Source organism: Elephantulus edwardii, unplaced genomic scaffold, assembly GCF_000299155.1.
Source record: "Elephantulus edwardii isolate Elephantulus edwardi_28Jun2011 unplaced genomic scaffold, EleEdw1.0 scaffold00098, whole genome shotgun sequence".
NCBI lineage: Eukaryota > Metazoa > Chordata > Mammalia > Macroscelidea > Macroscelididae > Elephantulus > Elephantulus edwardii.
Window position 1 is genome coordinate 8,930,348 of NW_006399848.1, and position 23,321 is coordinate 8,953,668.

At 37.8% G+C, this 23,321-nt stretch overlaps 1 pseudogene; it reads left to right on the forward strand.

Moving 5' to 3' along the window:
• LOC102868395 overlaps positions 1–22,293 on the forward strand; it is a 30,653-nt pseudogene extending 8,360 nt beyond the window's left edge.
• The last annotated feature ends 1,028 nt before the right edge of the window (positions 22,294–23,321 follow it).

A 23,321-nucleotide genomic window follows, 5' to 3' on the forward strand; every position in this document is an offset into this window, starting at 1 on the left:
ATTTGTTCTTCAGTTCCTTGAGCTTAAGAAATGCTGAGTGAGTTCGGCCCTTTTGATTTTCTGACTCCAACTCCTTGCACATTTCATTGTAATATCTTGCTTTGTCATCGTGTGCTGCCTTTTGAAATCTTCTATTCAACTCTTTAGTATCTTGAATTCTTCCTTTCGCTGAAGCACATAGCTACTGATATTGCCTTGTACCTGTGTATAGTAGCATTTTTCCAGAGTTTCAACTGTAACTTCTACAAAGATGGTCCTCAGACACTGTCTCTACACAGACTTTTAAATTTTATTCATTATCAAGAATTTTTAAAATAAAATCTTATTCTTAATAAGTCTTAAATTCTCCTCTAACGAATTCTTCCCTTACCATGAAGGGACCATTCCTAGCACAAAAATGGAGACACCATATATAGTTTTTGCAGTTATAAAATATATATAATCTTGTTGTATTGTATAATTACCTATTAATCTAGTACATTGCTACATAGGAGAGACTATGAAATTGACTTTGTTTCTTGCCAATAAATTTATTTAAAAGTCTCTGTTAATCAGTATCCCAAAAAGGTAGTTTAGATTATAGTTATTAGCAGGGAGTTGTGTGAAAAAAAGAATTCTTACAGGAAAATTTGTAAACCTACTTTCCTATAATGAGGAAGACAATTTGCACCTCCCATCATCCCAAAACATTATTAAAGTGTTAACATTGCACTTCAACAGCAATTAACATGGGTACTTAATTGTAGGCTAGAATTTTTGTATCTCACCTAGAAAGCTTTAAAAAAAAAAGCTTTTAAATGATAACGTGTGACATAAGTATTCATGTTTCTACACTCTTCTGGAATCATTTAGAGCTTTCATCTAATGAAAAATGACTTTTTCTTCCAGGTGCCATCCATTAGAGTGGAAATGGTGGCTAATGGCATTTATCACATCTATCACACACAATCATGAATATTCATCGCGCTTTTCCCTTACACTAGAGCAAATAGAGGGTTAAACATTGGATTGTTAAAGGAAAAATCTGCAGTTCAAACTCACTAGTTGCTTCATATGGGAAGAGGAGGCAGTCTGTTTCTGTAAAAATTTACAGCTACAGAAATATGAGACAGTTCTACTCTTTGCTTATGAGAGACTCTTGTTGTAGATCTAAATACAAGTGTCTATTTCACTCTTCCCCAAAGGGAAAGTAGAATAATTATCCTATTAGCTAATGGGTCTCCTGGGTTACCATGAGAGTACATTAGATGTCCCTTCCAAAATAATATTTCTGCATTGCAATTCTCCATGTAATATTTGCTGGTGATGAAAAAATTATATTTTAAGTATTTACCAGGATATTTTGGATGTCAGAAAAGGAGCATTTCTGGATCACAATTTTATATAGAGCATTTGCTGATAAGGGCAAATTATATTTTAAGAATTATTATCCTATCAAATTGATAAACTACTTTCCTTGAGTAAGAGAAGATAACGTTGAAAGTTTTCTTCCTTTTACTAAAAGCTCTTCCAGTATCCTGTTGCTTTGAAGAACAGTGACCTTTCTTCTACTGTTATGTAGGAAATAACTTCAAGCAATTTTAGAAATACATGACTCATTATTAAAAGGTAAAATATTCACATTAAAATACAAGAGTGGATATGTCAGCATGCTACTTGGCTAACATTTTTTAAGGCTGTGTTTGCCTTAATATGACTCTGGCTATTATTCTTATTTTTAATATTTCCTGCCAAAATTATGATTACATTGAATTAATTTGATAGTCTGTGGTTTTTTTAAAGAACATGACTCCTAATTATTATCCTCATCAGGAGCTGCATCCTCTCTCAGTTCTCCCAGCTAGTGTTACTAGAACTAGTGTTTGTGCATCTTTGTGCACCTCTTAAATGTCATGAATCTTTCCTTATCTGTTGTTTGGAGAAGGACACATGCTTGAAATGTTCTTTTTATCCTTTTCAGAAACCTTACTAAGTTTTTATGATCTATTATATAGGCAGGATAATGTCCATTCACACACTCATACACATATATGTCATATACAAATCATCTTAACCTATAAAGGGGTCAGTTTGATTACATAACAAAGAGAAATTAAATTTGAACACGAAATTAAGTTGGTTAATCATTTTAAGAGAAGAACATTATCCTATATTATTAGGTAAACTCGGGGTGATTTGAAGTGTTCTTTAAAATGTAAAATGGAGATAAAAGAGAGAGATAATACAGAAGAAGATGTGACTATAAAGAAGAGGTATGGAAAGATGTACTGTTGTAGATTCTGATGATGCTGGAAAGAATCATGAGCCAAAGAATCTGGGTGTCTGTCTAGAAAATGCAAGGAAGGGTTTTCCCTCTTTAGAAAGGTATTCAGCCCTGCTGAGACTTGAATTTTAGCCTATTTTGGAATTTTGTTCCACAGGCCATTGAGATAATAAATTTGTATTACTTAAGCTGCTGACTTCTGGTGATTTGTTACAGCAGCAATAGAAAATGAATACATTATTCTTCGGAATGCATCTTAAAAATTGCTTTCTCACAAAAACTTTTCCTGATTCCTCCAGATAGCTAGATTCATCTGCTAGACCTACATTCACATGAAACTTAACTCTTTTTGGCACATTAAAGTGTGTAAAATGTCTGTAATAAAATTGAACTTCATTGTTTATTGTTGTTTTCTACTGATAGCCTATAAACTCCAAAGGTATACTGTCTTTATCTGTCTAGAGTTGTTTGATGCCCTTTGGTTGAGCCCAACTCATAGAGACTCTACATACAAAAGAAGCCTCACAATCTCTACTGGGTTTGAGACCATTGTCACAGCCGCTGGTCAGTCCATCTTATTGAAGGTCTTCCTCTGGTTCAATGAACCACTATTTTACCAAGCGTGACCTCTTTCTCCAGGGACATACCCGAATTATGAGAGATGAAGTCTCATTATCCCTGCTTCTGAGAAGCTTTCTGGCTGTGTTTTTGTCCAAGACATATTTGTTTATTCTTTTAGCAATACATGTGTGTTCGATATCCTTTGCCAACATCACAAGTCAGAGACATTATGTCTCAATAAATAATTTAATAAAAAAAATACTCTGCCCCTTTCTTTCCCCTATATACACATAGTCAGATAGGATAAAAGCTTCAAAATAAAATTAAACATTAACTCATTTTATCCATGTGGAGTGTAATTTCTCTAAACAAGGAGCTCTCTATATTTTACCTGTTCAGTAACATTTTTATCACTTGAAACTAATAAAATTATAGTTGGTGCCAGCAATCTCTCTTTTAACAAGCTCCCATAGGTGGCTCAGATGCAGGCTAAAGTTTAAGTCTATTGTGCTGTTTTAAACCGAATTGTTGAGTCCTACCCACAGAAGTTCTGATAAAATGTGTCTAGAATGGAGCCTGTATTTGTTAAATACTATTGAGTCAGTCACTACTCAATGATTTTGAGTTAAAAAAAATCCAAAAAGTGACCCTACACATAAACCTAATATGATGAACAGAACAGGAATCAAATTATCTACTTGTGTGGGAAGAATTGTTGAAGGTCAGTATCAGCAGTCAAAATTAAGCCAAGGGCTAACTGTGGAATAGACCACCAATTACTTATGTGTGAGTTCACACCAAAGCTGAAGAAAATAAAAACAAGTCCACAAAAATGAAAATATGACTTTGAGTCTCTCCCACTTGATTTTAAAAATTATTTCCAGGATAGGTTTGAGGCATTGAACCCTATAGATGAGTTATGGGATATTATCAAAGATATCATCCATGAAGAAAGCAATATATCATTACAAAACTAGAGAAGGAAGAAAAGGCCAAAATTGATGGTGAAAAAAGACTCCGAAAATTGACTAGAACATTGAAAAACTAAAAGAAAGGGATAAATGCTAAAAATGAGAATAAAACAGAAGGTTTCAAAGGGCAGCTCACAAAGCAAAGTATTATAATGGAATGTGCAAAGAGCTGGAGTTGGAGAATAAAAAGGAAAGAACTCACTTTGCATTTCTAAAGTTGAAAGTACTGTAAAACAAATGCAAGCCTCAAATTGCAATACTGAAAGATGCTATGGGAAAAATTTTGAAAAATCCAGGAAACATCAAAAGAAGACTGAAGGAATGCAAAGAATCACTGTAGCAAAAGAACTGGTTGACACAGAAAAAATTCAGGAAGTATCACATGGGCAAGACCAAATGGCAAAGAAAGAAGAAGTTCAATCTGCACTACAGGTGTTGAAATAAAATATGGCCCCAGAAATCAATGGAATGCCAATTGACATGTTTCAAATAATAGATGCAGCCCTGCACACACTCACTAGTCTGCATCAGGAAATTTGGAGAATCGCTGCCTGGCTAACTGACTGGAAGAGATCCATATTTGTTTCCATTCCCAAGATAGGTAATAAAAAAAAAATTAAAAAGGCAATCCAACAGAATATTGATATTATCAAACAGTATCATTAGTCACATGCAAGCAAAAATCTTGCTAAAGATCATCCAAAAATGTCTAGAACAGTATATTAAGGAAGAAGTGCCAGAAGTTTAAGCTGGGTTTAGAAGTCGTGGTGGTACCAGAGATATCACTGGTGATGTCTGATATATCCAGGTTGAAAGTAGAAAATGCCTATTTGGGTTTTATTGACTACGCAAAGACAATCGATTGTGTAGATCACACCAAATAATAACCAAGATTGAGAAGAATGGTAGTTCCAGAATACTTGATTGTTAAGCTGGTGTTCAAACAGAACAAGGGAACATTATAAAATTTAAAATCAGGAAAGGGGTGCATGAGGTTGTATATTTCTTCCATACCTATTCAATCACTATGCTGAGCAAATAATCTGAGAAGATGGACTCTATGAAGAAAAATAGAGCGGTGGGGAAACTCATCAACAACTTGCACTATGCAGGTGACACCTTTATCACTGAAAGTGAGGAGGACTTGAAAACTTGCTACAGAAGATTGAAGACTACAGCATTCAAGGTAGAGTGCATTGCAACATCCAAAAGATAAAAGTCTTCACCACTGAACTTATAGACAACATCGTGCTAGATGGATAAAACAGTGAAATTGTCAATAATTTCATCTTATTTGGATTCCAATCAATCCTTAATAACAGCCATCAGGAGATCAGAAGATGTATTGCATTGGCCAAGTGTTCTATCAGGGACCTCTCCAAGAAGCACTGATAGCTTGAAGATTGAGGTGTACCAGATTCAGGCCATGGTCTGCTTAATCACTTGCTATTAGGATGACCTAAGAAGAACTGACAACTTTGAGCTGTGGTGTTGGAGAAGAGTATTGGATATCCTATACCCAGGCTGCTCCTTGGAGGCAAGGATTCTGGGGCTTCGTCTGACATACTTTGGACATGTTGTAAGGAGAGATGGGTCTTTAGAGAGGGACATCATGCTGGGTAGAGTGGAGGGACAGCGCAGGAGGGGAAGACCCTCTATGAGGTGGATTGATTCAGTGACTGGGGTACTCGGGATGGATTTGTCAGAGGCAATGAGATTGGCACAGGGTAGAGCACGGTTTAGGGCTGTTGTACATAGGGTCGCTATGAGTCGCAAACGACTTGACGGCACATAACAACAACAACAGCAACAACATGGACTGTCAACACTCTTGGCACCAGTAGCCAGGAAATTAAAAAGCACATTGCCATGGGAAAGTCTGCTGTTAGGGACCTCTTCAAAGTGCTGAAGAGCAATGGTGTCTCTCTGGAGACTAAGGTGCGTCTGATACAGGCCATGGTCTTTGCGATCACTTGTTAAGCATCAGAGAGTTGGACAATGACCAAGGAGGATGGAAGGAGAATTGATGCCTTTGAGCTGTGGTGCTGGAGAAGAGTATTGAGAGTACCATGGACTGCTAGGAAAACAAACAGATTCATCCTGGAAAGGGTTAAACCAGGTGGCTCCTTGGAGGCAAGGATTCTGAGGCTCCGTCTAACATAAAGGACATCATGCTTAGGAGGGTGGAGGGATGGTGCAGGAGAGGAAGGCCCTCTATGAGGTGGATTGATTCAGTGACTGGGGTAATCAGGATGGGTGTGTCAGAGACAGTGCGATTGGCACAGGACGGAGCAGCATTTAGGGCTGTTGCACATAGGGTCACTATGAGTCGCAAGTGACTCGATGGCACATAACAACAACAACAACATGGACTGTCAAAAAACCCAGATACCTTTTGGAAAAAGTGCAACCAGGATGCTCCTAAGATGCAAAGATTCCAAAGCTTCATCACATAAAGTTTGGACATGTCTCTATTCCTTAGAAAGGGAGATCATGCTTGGAAAGGTGAAAGGCCAGTGAAAAGGAGAAAGACTCTCAATGAGATGGATTGAAACAGTGACTGCAGCAATGGGTTAAAGTGTGTCAGAGATGACAAGGATGGCATATGTTAGGAGAGGGTCCAGATGTGTTGTTATCAGTGTCACTGTAAGTCCGACATGGCTCAATGACACCAAAGAAAAATGATAGTAAACCACAGAATTTCTGACTATGTGTCTGGAGTGGGGCTGTCAAGTACATTTGAGTCAATTCCTACTCAGTGACTCCATCCTGGTACAGCCTCACAATCACTGCTCTGCTTGAGCCCACTGTTGTAGCCACTGTATCAACCCACCTTGTGGAGTGTTTTCCTCCTCCTTTTTTGCTGACTCTCTGTTACGTCAACCTGATGTGATGTCCTTCTGCAGCTAACTTGGAGATCTCTGATCACATGATCTCTGAACCCACTAGACAGCATGCTCAAACTATGTGAGATGAAGTCTCATATAATCCTTGCCTCCAAGCAACATTAGAATTTGCATCTTGAACAAGTTCTCTTGTGATTCTGAAGCTATGTCACATTCTTTTTCATACAGTACAACTTCTCAAAATAATTTGTTCAGTATACAAACAGGTTTGGAGAAAGAATACAACACTGGCACTCACCTTTCTTCATTTTAAACCACATAGCTCTGGTCGCCTAATGGTAAAAAGCTGTGCTGCAATCCCAAAAGCACACAGTTCAAATCCACTAGCTGCTGTGCAGAAGAATGGGCAATCTCCTGTGAGATTTACTGCCTCTGAAAATCAGCTGGAGGGTCAGCTATGGATAAGTTCCAACTAGAAAGCAAAACAAAAGCAAAGAACAAAAACAGCAGTGTTTCCTTACTCTGTTCACACAACAGCCTCTTGGTCTAGCTGCATTAGTGCATCTAAATGTTCTGAGGTTCTCATTCTTCTCAATGTTAGCCACAATATGTTATGATCCACACAGCCAAATGCCTTTGCCTAGTCAATAAAGCACAAAACTAAACATTATTCTGGTCTTTGCTTTCAGTCAATATCCGTCTTGTTAGAAATAGGACTTGGTGTCAACAGAAACACAAAAGAACAAAAGAATCCAAGCAAAGCAAAACTTTACTTCTGCAGAAGGGTGACAGTCTCACAAAGTCTGGCTGGCAAACACATTGGGAGGTCAGTCTGCCTGGGTTTTATCTTTAATGCAAGTGTAAGGCCACGTCTCATTCAGGGGTTTGATCTCACAAGTTTGTTTCTACCATATTGAAGAGTTTGGACTGTGGTTTGAAGGAAAGAGGTTGGGACTTGAGGAAGTTTGGAATGTCTTTGTTTCAAGGGAAATAGTGTGCTGAAACTGGTTGTGACTGGTTGGCAGCAAGAATATAAGGACAGGAGAGTTTCTCTAAGTAATCCCAGAAACAAGTTCTTGTTTGAGTTCTAGCCTCATGTTGCAACTTTTGAAGATTTTTATTTTGTATTTATTTTCTCACAATCTGACATCAACAATGATATCCCTGCTGCCATTTGAACTTCTGGAAATTCTCTGTCTCCATACTATTCTAACCATTTGGAAGGATCTTCAGCAGTATTTGTTTGCATATGATATTAATGACATCAATCAATAATTGCCACTTTCTGTTTGACCACCTTTATTGAGAATGGGAACAACTATAGATCTCTTCTGATCAGACGTCCAGGCAGCTGTCCTCCAAGTTTCATAGTATAGTCTGCTGTGGCTATGCCAGGAAATTGCATCTCTCATTTGAAACATGTCAGTTGATATCCAATAGATTCCTGGGGCCTTATTTTTTGTTGATGTCTTCATTTATGCTTGAACTTCTTCCTTACCATAGGATGTTGGTGATGTTTTCTGAAATTTAAGTAAAGCACTTGTCAGTCAGTTTGCTGTACTGAGGCAGCTTGTGGGTGCTGTGATGCTAAGGGCTGTGCCACCTAGATGTCAAATGCTGGAGGAGTCACTCATGGTGGACAGGCTTTAGTAAAAATTCCAAATTAAGATTGACAGAAAAGGACTGGCCACCCACTTCTGAAATAACAAGCCTCTGAAAACATTATGAACAATAGAGGAACACGTATCTCCCTTGGAGAGACTGGTGGATTAGGATCTGACACATTACTTAATATACCAGTTGGGCTTCTCCGTTTATGTTTATAAGATCTCTTTTATCACAATCTTCTAGGATTTCTACTAGTTCTACAATGATGTGTACTTAGTCTTTTCTAATAGTTTCCTCTCTTGTTGTTGTTATGTGCCGTCGAGTCACTTGCGACTCATAGCGACCTTATGTACAACAGCCCTAAACCCTGCTCTACCCTGTGCCAATCGTACCGCCTCTGACACACCCATCCCGATTACCCCAGTCACTGAATCAATCCACCTCATAGAGGGTCTTCCCTCCACCCTCCCAAGCATGATGTTCCTCTCCAAGGACCTGTCCCTCCTTACATGTCCAAAGTATCAGATGAAGCCCCAGAATCCTTGCCTCCAAGGAGTAGCCCAGTTTAATCCTCTCCAGGATGAATCTATTTGTTTTCTTGGCAGTCCATGGTACATTCAATTCTCTTCTCCAGCACCACAGATCAAAGGCATCAATTCTCCTTCTATCCTCCCTAGTCATTGTCCAACTCTCTGATGCATAACAAGTAATTGCAAAGACCATGGCCTGTACCAGACGCACCTTAGTCTCCAGAGACACCCCATTGCTCTTGAGTACTTTAGAGAGGTCCCTAACAACAGACTTTCCCATCACGATACGCTTTTTTATTTCCTGGCTGCTGGTGCCAAGAGTGTTGGCCGTGGAGCTGAGAAAACTGAAGCTGTGAAAAATCTCGATCTCTTCGCCATCCATCCTGATGCTACCAATTGGTCCAGTGGTGAGAATATTTGTCTTCTTGACATTGAGCCTCAGTCCATACTGAAGGCTGCAGTCCTTGACCCTCCGCAGCAAGTGCATGAGGTCCTTCTCAGTTTCTTTTATTATCCGCAGCCTTATTCTTGACAACCAAAATTATTTACTGTTTTTAATTCCCACACTTTGACAATTGCCAGATTTATATTTCCAACCAAGATCAATCTCAGATTTCTAGATCTATGTGCTACATGTTATGTTATGTTATGTTATGTTATGTTATGTTATGTTATGTTATGTTATGTTGAATCAGAACTGACATCCAGCAGGCTATCAGAGGCAATAAGTGCTAGAGGAGGAGATAGTTCATTTTTCTCCTGAGGAGCAGTTTGTGGATATGAACCATGTGCCTTTCAGTTGACAGTACAACTCTTTATCACTAAAACATGAGCACACCTTTCTACACCTGTATAGGTGCCTATTCCATAGATCTGTTGGAATCATTCAGGAGACTACAAGTTCACCTTGACCAAATCCTAACTCTCTGTTTATTTTCCCTATTTTTTTCCCCTCCGTATCCTAATTTTATGACTAGCACGCTTACTCACTCTTTAACAGCGTAGAAACTTGAGTTTCTAATACTTTTTACTATGAACTTCAAAGCCTAGTTAATTCCAAAACCCAAACGATCAACATAGAATTTTGTTTTTGCATCTTAAATTACATCTTGCCTCAACATGTAATGTACTATGCCACCAAAACGGTTTTCTTTTCCCCCACTGTCATCACTTATAAGGGGTTCTGGTGACATAGTGTGGAACAATTATTTCAGAGCACTGCAGACTGAGCAGGCCTAGAATATTCTACTTTTTAAAAGTAGACAGGATGTAGATGTGTCTGTGTGTGTGTGTCTGTGTGAGAGAGAATTGGGCTGTTAATCGTTGTTGTTAGGCACCATCGAGTTGAGTACAACCCATAGCCACCCAATGAACAACAGATCTGAACCTTGTACTATTCTGTGCCACTCTCACAGTACCTGGCATACTGGAACCCATTTTGGCAGTCACTGTGTCAATCTGCCTGGTTGAGGGTCTTCCTTTCCTTAGCCAACCATCCTCCTTTCCTAGCATCATGTTGTTCTCCAAGGAATAGCCCCTCCTAGCATCAAGCCTCTGAAGTATGTGAGATGAAGCTTTATCATCCTTGCTTCCTTGGCTGCACTTTCCCCAAGACATATTTGTTCTTTGGGCAGTCCATGGGATGTTCAGTACTTTTCTCTAACATCATAGCTCAAAGGCATCAATTCTTCTTCTGTTCAGCTCTCAGATGCATAATAAATGCTCAGAAAGACCACGGCCTGAATCAAACTCACCTTAGGCGGGGGAAGACTAATCCACAAACATGAGTAAATGTTGAACGTTAAATGTGCCAAAATATTTCCACACGGAAATTCTGAAATGATTCAATAAAAGGGAAGACTATGTGTTTTTTAGCTAAACTTCGCTCAATGTTATGTGTAATTTTTTGTTTGATTTCAAGAGGGGTTAGTTTATATAGAAGTAATCCCATGGTGAATCTCTAAAATAAAAGTCCTTCAACGACACAAACATATGGTATAGCTTGACAGGAACCTGTGATTTACTCTAGGGAGAAAGTCAAAGAACTGAATGCCATAATTCTGAATTATGGATGAAGAGCTCCTGTGTGTAAAACAGTTCTTCAGCAAGATATCTATTTGTATAGAGGAAGCTGGGCTATTATAATAAGCACATGTTATGATGTGCAGTTGAATCAGAACCCTCTTATAGTTGATCTTCCCGTGGGTTTTGAGAGGCTACAAAATACATGGAAGGAGATTATTCATATTTCTCCTTCAGAGCAGCTGGTGGATTTGAACCATTTGCCTTTGGATTGGCAGTGTAACCAATAGAGATGATAGTCTTTCTAATGCTGATTTTTATGTTACAGCTAAGAGAGATAGTGCTTAGTTAGTTATTCTGTGAATCCAGAGGATCCAAGATAATATGAGAATTTCAGAAAGAAGTTCTTTTTTTGGCCAAAATTTTACTTCTTTCAGTGTCACCATTCTGTTGTGCAATTGTTGTTAGTACAATTGGCTAGGGTATGGAAAAGTCTCTTATTTACTTTTATGGACCACACAGAAACCTTTTGAGCAGAGACTTGCAATGACTAGAAGTAGAAGAGATGAACCCAATCTTTAATGTAGGTGGTTGTTCACCTTGTGAGAGGGAGCTCATAATTTTCCTTTGTTTCTTTAACTTCTATCTTGATAATATTTTTCAGCTCAAACTATCACAGATTTGAACATCTCCCCAAGACTATACAGCTATTCTGTTTTCTTATGTTTGCTTTTTTATTAAATTTATTTTAAGTACAGTCAGAGTGCTCCTTGGAGGCAAAGATGATATAACTTCATCTAATATACTCTGGGGTTGTTGCTAGGAGAGATAATTACCTGGAGAGGGACATCATGCATGGGAAGGTGGAGGAACGCTGAAGGAGAGGAAGACCTTCAACAAATGGGCTTGAGTAAACACTAAAGAGATTATAATGATGACGCAGGATAGGAAAGGGTTAATATATGTGGTTCACAGGGTCATTGTGAGATGTACTTGACTTGAGGGCACCTCACCACAGCAATTCAATCTACCCTTTATCCCCAGGATTATGTGAAGTGTGCTGTTATATTAAGGAATTAGGAAATATATGTTGGGAGACCATACTGTGATACAGGGTATGAGAGAAGAGTCAAGAAGCATGACCATACTCTGGGACTCAGATACCATCCAAAGCCTTTAAGTAATCCCATTTTCTTTCTTTTTGAAATTTTTTTTTAAAGAAACCCCCTTTTCTTTCTTAAGCAGCAAAAAGAACTATCATAACGTCTTTGTTTGCTAACATGCAGCTTTAACTCCTTTGTTGTAGGCTATGAAATCAGAGGTTATTGATTTGTCAGAGGTGTTATAAAGTCTATATTAATAGAAATCTTAGTAGTGCCCTAAGGCTTGTTTGATATAGATCTTTTTTTGCATCTTACTTTCTATCGTATTTTGCAAATATCACATTTCTCTCTATTGGCCCAGTGACAAGAAGCTGCATTGCAATCCTGAAGGCATGTGGTTCAAATCCATCATCTACTTTGCAGGAGAAGGATGGGTAATCTCCTTCCTTGTGGTTAATTGCTTCTGAAAACTGGCTGGAGGGTCAACTACAGGTAGGTTTTGACTTGTTGGTACACAACAACAGTGGTAAGGATTTTCTCATGCTTGCTTTTTTTATTAAATTTATGGTAAGAACAGCCGGAGTGCTCCACAGAGGCAAAGATGATAAAGCTTAATCTCTGGCATGTTACTAGGCGAGGCTATTCCTTGAAAAGGAGCACTATGTTTGGAAAGGTGGAGAGTTAGTGAAAGAGAAGACCTCCAAGTAGATGGATTGATACAGTGACTGCAGCCGTGAGTCCAACTAAGTCAGAAATGAAGAGAATGGCACAGCATTTGACAGGTTCAGATCTATTGTTCCTGAGGTCTCTATGAGTCATATTTAACACCTAACAACAACAACATATCAAGAGTAGTTTAGTTTATAGGAAGTTGTGCTGCTAGCCAAATGCCACACCTTTCTGGTGGATCCACCAGAGGCACTGTAGAAAAAATCTCCTCCATTGCTATTCTCACCAAGAATTTTCTGTTGCCAGCAGGCTATGTCGTTGTTGTTGTTGTTATGTGCCATCAAGGTCATCTATATGATAACACAAAGGTGCTTCCATGCAATTTTGGGGTTTGTGTATGAGTTGATTCCCAACTTAACGGCAATCAATGAGTGAGTGAGTGATATGGGAAAAGACTTCAGTAAAAATTTAGTACTCTGTGTCTTATTAATAGAAATTCTATGTGAAACGGAATGATTCTCTCTCACATCATTGTGGCTTGCATATGTTAGCCATTGACTAACAGCTTGGAGAAGTTTGAAGTTCAGGTTGTGCTACAGACTTATCTTTCTGTAATCCTATTGGCTTATCTCAAAAGGGACATCTCAATACAATTGTTGTCACTCTAATGATCTCCATGACTCATTAAAATGAAGGTCAGATATCTTCATCCTCCCTCTTTCCAAAATCAATACACTTCATCATTGAAGACAAGTTATCAATTGTACAGACTCCCTTAGGTTTGTGTGTATTATTCTCAATTAAGAGAATATTATTTATATAGTACATAGTTTGTGTATTAGTCAGGGTTCTGTTGGTTATAATTTAAACCAACTTAAGCAAAAGAATTATGTTTGATCACTTAGCCAAAACTCTCAGGGATGAGACTTTTAGACTTAACTGGATCTAGATTTTCAAATATTCTCCTTAAGTGTTGCCAAGAAACAAAATGAGGAGAATGAGAGGAATTTGTTTCTTCTTATTCGTGCACAGCTAAAGACTTATTCTTCTCTACAACTAACTGTATATCAATCTCAGGGTAGAAACCCCACTGGTCATAGTCATAAACCCATTTCTGTCCTAATTGGTATGTCCAAGGGAACGGAATATTGTAACTGGTCAGGTCTGTGGCCCTTTTCAGTCTGTTAAAAGGATAAAGAAATGAGATTGAGAAGCTTAACTGACACTCTTATCAGGAACATATGGAATGGGGAAAATAAAAAAAAAATAATATCAGAGAGCAGGAGAAAGAAAGTGTGCTGCCCAACAGAAAGTAGAGTTGCTACAGTTTAATGTATTGTTTCTGAGGTTGAATATCAAAGTGCTCATACAAGCTCTCTGACAAGCATCATCTTAGAATAATTTGATTAGAAATATTTGGATTGCAGAGGGGAAAATTGGTATCTGTACCGTAAAGTCAAGGTTGATACATATAATAGCTGCAGTTTTCTGCCACTGATATATTTTTTATTGCTTTTAGATTCTGGAAATTGCTCTTTTCACTTTGTGGCATCATTATATATAAAAAAAAATTATTTCTTTGTGCCTTCGAAATTTCTTCCTAATTTTACAATTTTATTTATTATACCAGGCAAAGGAATACACTTTATCAAATAACAAAAGGTATTAAGATATGTCATACTTTTTATATAATATGGATATAGGTAGCTTGATTGAAATTTACACTTCCTTTTCTTAAGAACTCAAGATAAACCCAGAAAACCCAATACATTAATATTTCATGACTGTTGGAAGTAGACAGACCTAACATTTTTTCTCTCAAATTTGTAGTAGGATTTGGCTAATAAAATGATCCAAGAACAATTCTGGTTAGATGTATAACCCATGAAATCAAGTAAATTATAAACTCGGCAAAGTGCATTTTCACATTTCTTTTTTAAAAGTTTAGAAATGAATTCAAAAGCACAACCACTTGAAAACAGAGGAAATGCTGTTACCTCACGACAAAAAAAGAAATAAATGACAATTCTAAAATGTCATGCTCCCACATCACACAAACCTCTTTCAGAACTTTTATTAACATGCCCCACTGAATGCATCTGTATAATGATTCTTGGAAGCTAGAGACATGGCTGTTCCAGAGAAATATCTTTCCTGGAATTATCCAGGAGCTGGTCAAATCTATTAAAGTTCTTTTTCAGAAAGACTGACTTGATTCATATTGCTTTCATTAGGGGAATAAACATGGAGTTTTTTGGTTGTTTTTTTTTAAGATTCAGTAGCAAAGCTTTCCATAATCTAACTACATCACTGTGTTAGATTTCCTGTTCCAATCTTTCGATCATCAGGCTGTGGTTTAATAGTTTTGCCATTTTCAGCTGAGGGGACTGTTTATAATTTATATCCATGTGCATCATCTTGTAATTCTAACTGATTGACAGAAATGTGGAAGAGGGTTTTTTTATCATATTTATCTTGGTCATATGATAAAACAAGCACATAAACAAAATTTGAACTTCCTGGGTGATAATAGAAATGGCATCTGAGTAACAAATATTGAGTCAGATAGACAAAATCAATCCGTTAATGGGAGGATTATCTAAATTGCTCACATTGGCTTTCATTTGATTACATAAATGTAAGTTAGTTTTGGACTTGCTCAAGTTGGTTCTAGTCTGATTTGTACTACTTGAAGTCATCAAACTAATTTCATGCCACCTTGTACTTTATAGACACAACAGAGGTGAGACTCTAGAGGGCCTCCATTGCATTATAACTGTCTCATCAGTATAAGAGATTGGTGTCTGAAAGAAAAGCCACCATAAAAATGTATATCAGTTCCCTAGACGGTTAGCCTAAACAAATTAGCTATATTAGAAAAAGTTTCCAGATCCATGTGGACAAGAGACAGAGGAAGACTAAACACATATGCATGCACATGCGTAGAGGGACATAAAAAGAGGCAAGGAAAAGCTTCTGAGGGACTGAATGGAAATTTCTCAGCCAAAACAATCACTGGAAAAGTGAAGGTGGGATTCCATATGCCCAATACCTCCCATTACCAACCCCCCAGTATGATTTGTTTACAGTCAGTTGATAATTATAATTCTTGAACAAATTTTAATTCTCAGAACTTCAACTTCCTCTGAAAGGGAATCTTCTCACATCATGATCATCATCTCTTTTTCCAAGAAGCTGTGGTGGCACAGTTATTAAAGTGCTCAGCTGCTGATCCAAAAAGTTGGTAGTTTGAACCCACTAGCTAACCTACAGAAGAGAGATGGGGTAATATGCTTCTGTTTAATATTTACAGCCTTGAAAACTCTATGGGTCAGTTCTACTCTGTCCTGTAGGGTCTTTATAAGCAGTGATTGGATTTTTTCCCCTCTCCATCTTTGAGAGTTTTAAACAAAATTATTGAATCGCCATGATACCATCACCCACTAAGTTTCTTAAGGAGCATTACTTTATATAAAACTTGGGAGAAACCGTTGAACAGACAACATGGAACATCATGTATTGCATGATATTTTTAAGGTAAACTACTAAGATGTTTTCTGTCTGTAAACATGTCACTTTTGATTAGTTGAAGACTGTCTGGAGTACTGTTTATCTTTCAAATCTTAATGGTTAAGTTGGGAAATAGTGGAAAAAATAATTCTAAACATCACTATACCCCAACTTTCAGAGAGAATGACACTTTTTTTTGTTTGTTTTTTGCTTCTAAACCTCATAGCAGAGTCGGGAACTTCTCTTGAGAAAGAGCCACTGGGAGAGAAGACTTCTGAATTATTTCATATTTTGGAAAATGATGGTCTGATAATATGTGTAGCTATTTGGTCAATTGTAGCTGTTCTGTTTGAGAGCTCTTACTGTATTTAAAGGTATGAGTCATCTACTGAAATAGCTTGCCTCCGGAAACTTTATGAACTTAGAGAAAAGATGAAAGCTTTTTGTGTCATCTATGACTCGATGGCACTTAACAATAACAACAACAACAATATGAGAAAATCCAGATAGTTTTGTATAATTTGGGATATGTATGATTTTTTTCTTCAGTAACTTCACTTGAAAATAATCTTAGCTTTACAGAACAGTTGAGAAAGTAATAAAGAGTTTCCATATGCCAGTCATCCAGCTTCCGCTAATGCCAACATGTTACATAATTATAATATGCTGTCAAAACATTTGCTCCAAAAGTTCAAAGACTACAGTCTTCAAATATTGATTACATCTCAACATCAAGAAAGCAAAAATTCTCACCACTGGCCAAATAGGCAATATACTGTTAAATGGAGGAAAGATTGAAGTTATCAATGATTTAATCTTGGCTCCACAATGAATACCTTTGAAACTGTTGTTGTTATGTGCCGTTGAGTGCTTGCAATTCATAGCCACCTTATGTACAACGACTCTAAAGTCTGCTCTGTCCTTTGCCAATCTCACTGTCTCTGACAAACTCACCACGATTGCCCCAGTTAACGAATCAATCCACCTCCCAGAGGGCCTTGCCTTCCTGCACCAGCCCTCCACCCTCTCAACCATGATGTCCTTCTCCAAGGACCGGTCTCTCCTTACAACATGACCAAAGTATGTCAGACAAAGCCTCAGAATCCTTGCCTCCAAGGAGCAGCCCGGTTGGTTTAACCTTCCCCAAGATGAATCTGTTTGTTTTCTTAGCAGTCCATGGTACCCTCAGCACTCTTCTCCAACACCAAAGCTCAAAAGTATCAGTTCTCCTTCTATCCACCCTGGCCATTGTCCAGCTCTCTAATGCATAACAAGTGATTGCAAAGACCATGGCCTGTACCAGACGCACCTTAGTCTCCAGAGACACAGTTGCTTTTCAGTACTTTAGAGAGGTCCCTAATAGCAGACTTTCCCATCGCAATACGTCTTTTAATTTCCTGGCTGCTGGTGCCAAGAATGTTGATTGTGGAGCCAAGCAAACTAAAGCTGTGAACAATCTCAACCTCTTCAATCAAAACACATATTGAATTGGGGAAATCTGCTATAAAGAACCTATCCAAAGTGCAAAAGAGCAATGACATCAGTTTAAAGGCTAAATTGTACCTAATCCAAGTGATAATCTTCAGAGTTACTCACTATGCATCTGAAAGTTGGATGAATAAAGATGATAGAAGAATCAGTATCTTCGTAGTGTTGGAGAAGAGTACTGAGTGTCCCATGAAATGCCAAAAGAACAAACAAATAAGTCTTGGAGAAAGCGTTACCAGGGTACTCTCTGGAGACAAGGATGATTAAACTTCATCTCACACATTTCGGGCATGTTCTTACAAGGAGAGGAAGACTTTCAACAAGATCGATCTTACAGAGACTGTATCACTGGGCTCAAACATATCAGAGATGATGAGAATGGCACAGAATAGGGCAAGGGTCAGATCTGTTATGAACTGTAGTTGACTCGATAGCATCTAATAACAACATACCAACCAAACTTTTAAAAAACTGATAGGGTTTTATTAAATAAACTATCAAGGTAACTTCTATTCCCCTTGTTATGCAATGAATGATCCATTTTGTTTGTTTCTATTTCATAGCTAAGTGCATTTCTTATCCTTTTTAAACCTGCAATTTATAAATGTATAAAATATGACCATTTTTAAGAGTTTTTGATCAATCTTTTAAGATTATCAAATGTTATTTACAATCCCATGTTATATTTAAAAGTACTGTTAAATTCCTGGTTTAGACAAAGTGGCAGTTTTAAATCATTAGTAGATACACTGTGTGCGAAGTTTTTAAATAGAGTTTAACAGAAAGAAGAATTTACAATCATATAAAGGCAGTACACAATCTCCTTCTTGCAAAATCCTTTTCACTTAGAAAATAATTTTCTGAAAGATAGATCTGATTTACTTCCAGATTGCCTTGAAAAGTTTTTATTTGGAATCTTTTTACCCTCTATCACTTCTAGTTCACACTAATGCTCTGTCATGTGATAGGTAAATGTGGAGATGCTGAAAGGGGAACATCAATTCTTCCTCTTTATTTATTCACTAATCAGTACATTTCTTGATAAATATTTGCTGAATTAATGAACGTATAAGACTAATTAGAATATTCAGGCTGAAATAAATCTGAAAGCATGACATTTTCAGGTTAATTAGACCCCAGAGCCTACATTTCTGACTGCCTTTGAAATGTTTTGGTGTGGGTAGTGTCATAGAGGCCAATAGCTGATGTTTTACAGACAGTTTCATGGAAAAACCGTGAATCCTGATAGAAAGCTAGTCAGCATTTAAATGTTTGATGTATTTCTTTGCTGGAGGATTAACTAGAGCCTCATTTTATACGAAATATGCAGCTAATATATTATGTTGTAGTGGTTGTTATGTGTCATCAAATTGGAACTGACTCATAGTTGACCTATGAATTATTCCAGAGAAGATTGTCCATCTTTCTCCCTCAGAGCAAACAGTAGACTCGAACCATGTGCCTTTTGGTTAGCAGTACAGACCACTAGGCCACCAAAACACCCTATATTGTCCTTAGCACAATAATACACAGCAAAGAAAGTATTGGTCATCTCCTGCTTATCTATGAGCAGATCCCTAACAATCAAAGTATCATTATGATGCCAGTCATTACAGGGCTCTAAATTCCGACATATGGTGTGAACTAGGACAGCAATGTGCCTAGTTGTCTCAAATTGTTACTATCTTACTATAGTTGTAAATAAAATTGTCTGTACAAAATTTAAGAAAATAGAAAACAAGAGGTGTTGAAGAGGAAGAAAGAAAATTGGAATCCTCACCCATTTCTGATGGGAAATGTAAAATTATATAGCCACTGTGGAAAACATTTAGGTGATTTCTCTAAAGGTTAAATACGGGACTATCATGTAATTCAGAAATCTTACTTCTGGGTATGCTTTCCAACAATGTAAAGGTAGGAAAACAAATCAAAGGCTGTACACCAATTCATTACAGAACTTTTCACAATAGCTAAAAGGAGGAAAGAGCTGGAAGGGCTGTCATCAGAAGAATGGCTTTTAAAAATAGGATGTATACATAGAATAGAACATTGCTATAAATAGAAATTAAGCCTGTAAAGAGAAATGATGTTTTACTACATGCCACAACATGGATAGACTTTGAAAACATGTTGAGTGAAAAAAAGCAGTCACAGAAGTACAAATGTTATTTGCCCTCAATTATATGAAATAAGCAAATATGTGAAAGAAAGCTTATTGTTTATGAGAAGTAGGAGAGGGTTAGGGAAGGGATTTTACTTGGGAGGCACTGAGTTGAGAAAGGTTGCTGTGAGTCTTATTTGATTTGATGACACCTACCAACAACAACAACAGAGTCATTTTTTTAAAAAGAGAGATAAGGTTTGCAAAGCATGAAGAACTTAATATCATGGAAATATACAATTAAAAACTGTTTAATTATTGAATGATTTGTTGTATACTTTTTGAATCATAATTTTTAAAAAAAATTGTATCTTTGTAACTTGGATTTTGAATGATCTTTCTGCTTCATCCTTGCCTCCAAGGTGTACCCAGGCTGTATCTTCTCCAAAATATATCTATTTGTTCTTTTGGCAGTCTATGGGATAGTCAACACTCTTCCCCGACATCAAAACTAAAAGTCATACATTTTTCTGTTATTCATTGTCCAGTTCTCAGATGCACAGCAAGTAATTGAAAAGACCATGAATTGAATTTGGCTCACCTTAATGGCCTAATGGCAAGAAACTGTGCTGCAATCCCAAAGGCACATCATTCAAATCCACCAGCTGCTCCACAGGAGAAAGATGGGCAATCTCCTCTTGTGCAATTAACTGCCTCTGAAAACTTGCCAGAGGGTCAGCCATGGCTCAGTTCCTACTTGATGGCACACAACAACAACAAAATCTTCAAACTGACATCAGTGTTCTTCAGTACTTTGGAGAGGTCCCAGGAATGCATGAGACTTCCAATCTGTCAGCATCCTCTTCAACAGTTATTGCTTGCTATCCTGTAAAACTTTGCTACTGCTACTGGGGTGATAGGATATCTCCTTTGATAATTTGCACCTCTCTGCTCACCAGTGATTTTTAACATTTCCTCATGTGTTCACTGATCATCTGCTACCATCTTTTATAGTATGAAATATTTGTGAAGGATGTTTCTTTTCTGGCAACATCTTTGCTTATGTTCCCTACAATTCTAGTGGATTTTCATTCACCACTTTCTCCTTAATTAATAACTCCTAGAGAACCACCCTATTTTACCTTACTAACTGTCCTCTTTATAATGCTGTCCTTTTCCTTCTCTGTACTTAGTACAAAATATTCATTTGCTAAACTTATTGTATCTTTATTCCCTTGCTTTTTAAACTATCAGAGAGTCATTGATATTGTTTGGTGCCATTGACTTGACTGTGACTAATAGCAACACTATGAACAGCAGATCTGAACCATGCCTTATTTCACATCAATCACAGGGTCATAAAACAATGTTCAGAATTGTATACCCAAAAATTATCTCGGTGTTTAGAACATAATAGGACCTCAGTGATTATTTGGCAAAACCATTAATGAAATAAATTGCACAATGCTGTAGATATTCCTGATGATGATGTTTTTTCTTAGGTGCCATTGAGTCATCTTTTGCAGTCTTTATTGTTTCTTAAATGTATATATTTAATATGAAATGAAAAGATGTATTTCATTGTGAAAAATTGTTGTCAAATTTAAAGAGCTAAAGAGTAAAGTGGGAGTGAAGGCCACTCTGAATGCCAGAACGTCCATTTTGGCCGCAGCAAACCCTGTCAGCGGACACTATGACAGGTTAAAGTCATTGAAACAATATAAATTTGTCGGCACCTATCATGCCCCTATTTGATCTCTTCTTTATACTTGTGGATGAATGTAATGAAGTTACTGATTAGGCTATTGCCAGGAGAATCGTTGATTTACATCCAAGAATTGAGGAGTCGATTGATCGTGTCTGTTCCCTTGATGATATCAGGAGTTATCTTCTCTTTGCAAGACAGTTTAAACCCAAAATCTCTAAGGAGTCTGAAGACTTCATTGTGGAACAGTACAAACGTCTCCGCCAGCGGGATGGCTCCGGTGTCACCAAATCGTCGTGGCGGATCACAGTGCGACAGCTCGAGAGCATGATCCCCGAAGCCATGGCCCGCATACATTGCTGTGATGAGGTCCAACCCAAACACGTGAAGGAAGCCTTCCAATTACTGAATAAATCAAGCATCTGTGTGGAAACACCTGATGTCAATCTAGATCAAGACAAGGAGACCCAGATGGAGGTGGACGAGAGCCCAGCTGGCATCAAGGGCCATGCCGACAGCCCAGCTCCTGTGAATGGCCTTGGGGACCACATTGATGATGTAAACCAAGAACTTGTCCCCAAAGCCGCCTTGCGACTGAGTTTCTCGGAGTACTGCAGGATCTCTAACCTTATTGTGCTTCACCTCAGGAAGATGGAGGAAGAAGAGGATGAGTTAGCATTGAAGTGGAGCGAACTTATTAACTGGTATTTGAAAGAGATTGAATCAGAAATAGACTCTGAAGAGGAACTTATAAATAAAAAGAATCATAGAGAAGGTCATTCATCGGCTCACGCACTATGATCACGTTCTAATTGAACTCACCCAGGCCAGACTGAAAGGCTCTACAGATAGAAGTGAGAGCTATGAAGAAGATCCCTACCTGGTTGTTAACCCTAACTACCTGCTGAAGGACTGAGTGCTACCACCTGGAGCCGAGCTCTAAGCCCTGGAGCCTGGGGAGCTGCTGCTGGGGAGAGAGGTGCTGCATTAGGAAGGCCTTCGCCATAAATAAAACTGAGAGGATGGTCTAGGCATCACAGTCCTGCCATGTGCTTTTACCCAACACAAGCTTCAGCACTTCCTTTACTGCAATTTTTGTACAAATGAAGTTGGGACCCAATAATGTATGGTTTCTATAACTAAGACCTTTATTTTTCAAGTGTTTCTAAATCTGTTCCTTATATGGTTTATTGTGTCTTACTAAATAAATAACTTTTATTGCCAACTAAAAAAAAATTATTTTCAAGAATAAGGTTCACCTGATCCAAACCATAGTATTTTCAGTTGTTTTTGACAGAATTTGAAGGTTGATTAATTAAGGATTAAGGAGAACCCAAGAAGAATTAATGTTTTTGAGCATGGTTTTGGTGGTGAGTGTTGACAATTCCTTGGGATGATAAATCCATAGACAACTCTGTCCTGGAAGATGTGAAACCAAGGTTCTTCTTAGAGGCAAAGATGCTGAAACTTCATCTCCCACTTTGAACATGTTGTTAGGAGGGGTCAGTCCTTAGGAGAAAGCATGCTGAGAAAGGTAGAAGTTCAGTGGAAGAGAAGAAGACCCTCAAGAAGATGGATTGACAGAATGACTGTAACAATGGGCTGGAGCATGTCAGAGATCAAGAGAACAGCACAGCGTAGAACAGTGTTCTTATCTGTTGTTCCCGGGGTTACTATGAGTCACAGACCATTTGACCACAGTAAACAATAAAAGCATATTCACCCTTATGTACAACAGAACAAAAACTCTGCCAGATCTTGCTCCAATCTATTGTCTCTTAAATACGCCTATTTCTCATTCCCCCATACCAAAATAGCCTTTAATTTTGTCATAATTCGTCCAAGCTGATTGATTTTATATATCCCAAAGTCAGTATTAGCTCAAATTCCAGCTCCTTTTGAATATATCCTCCTGTAATTGTTTTCCCTGCAGAACCAAATGTC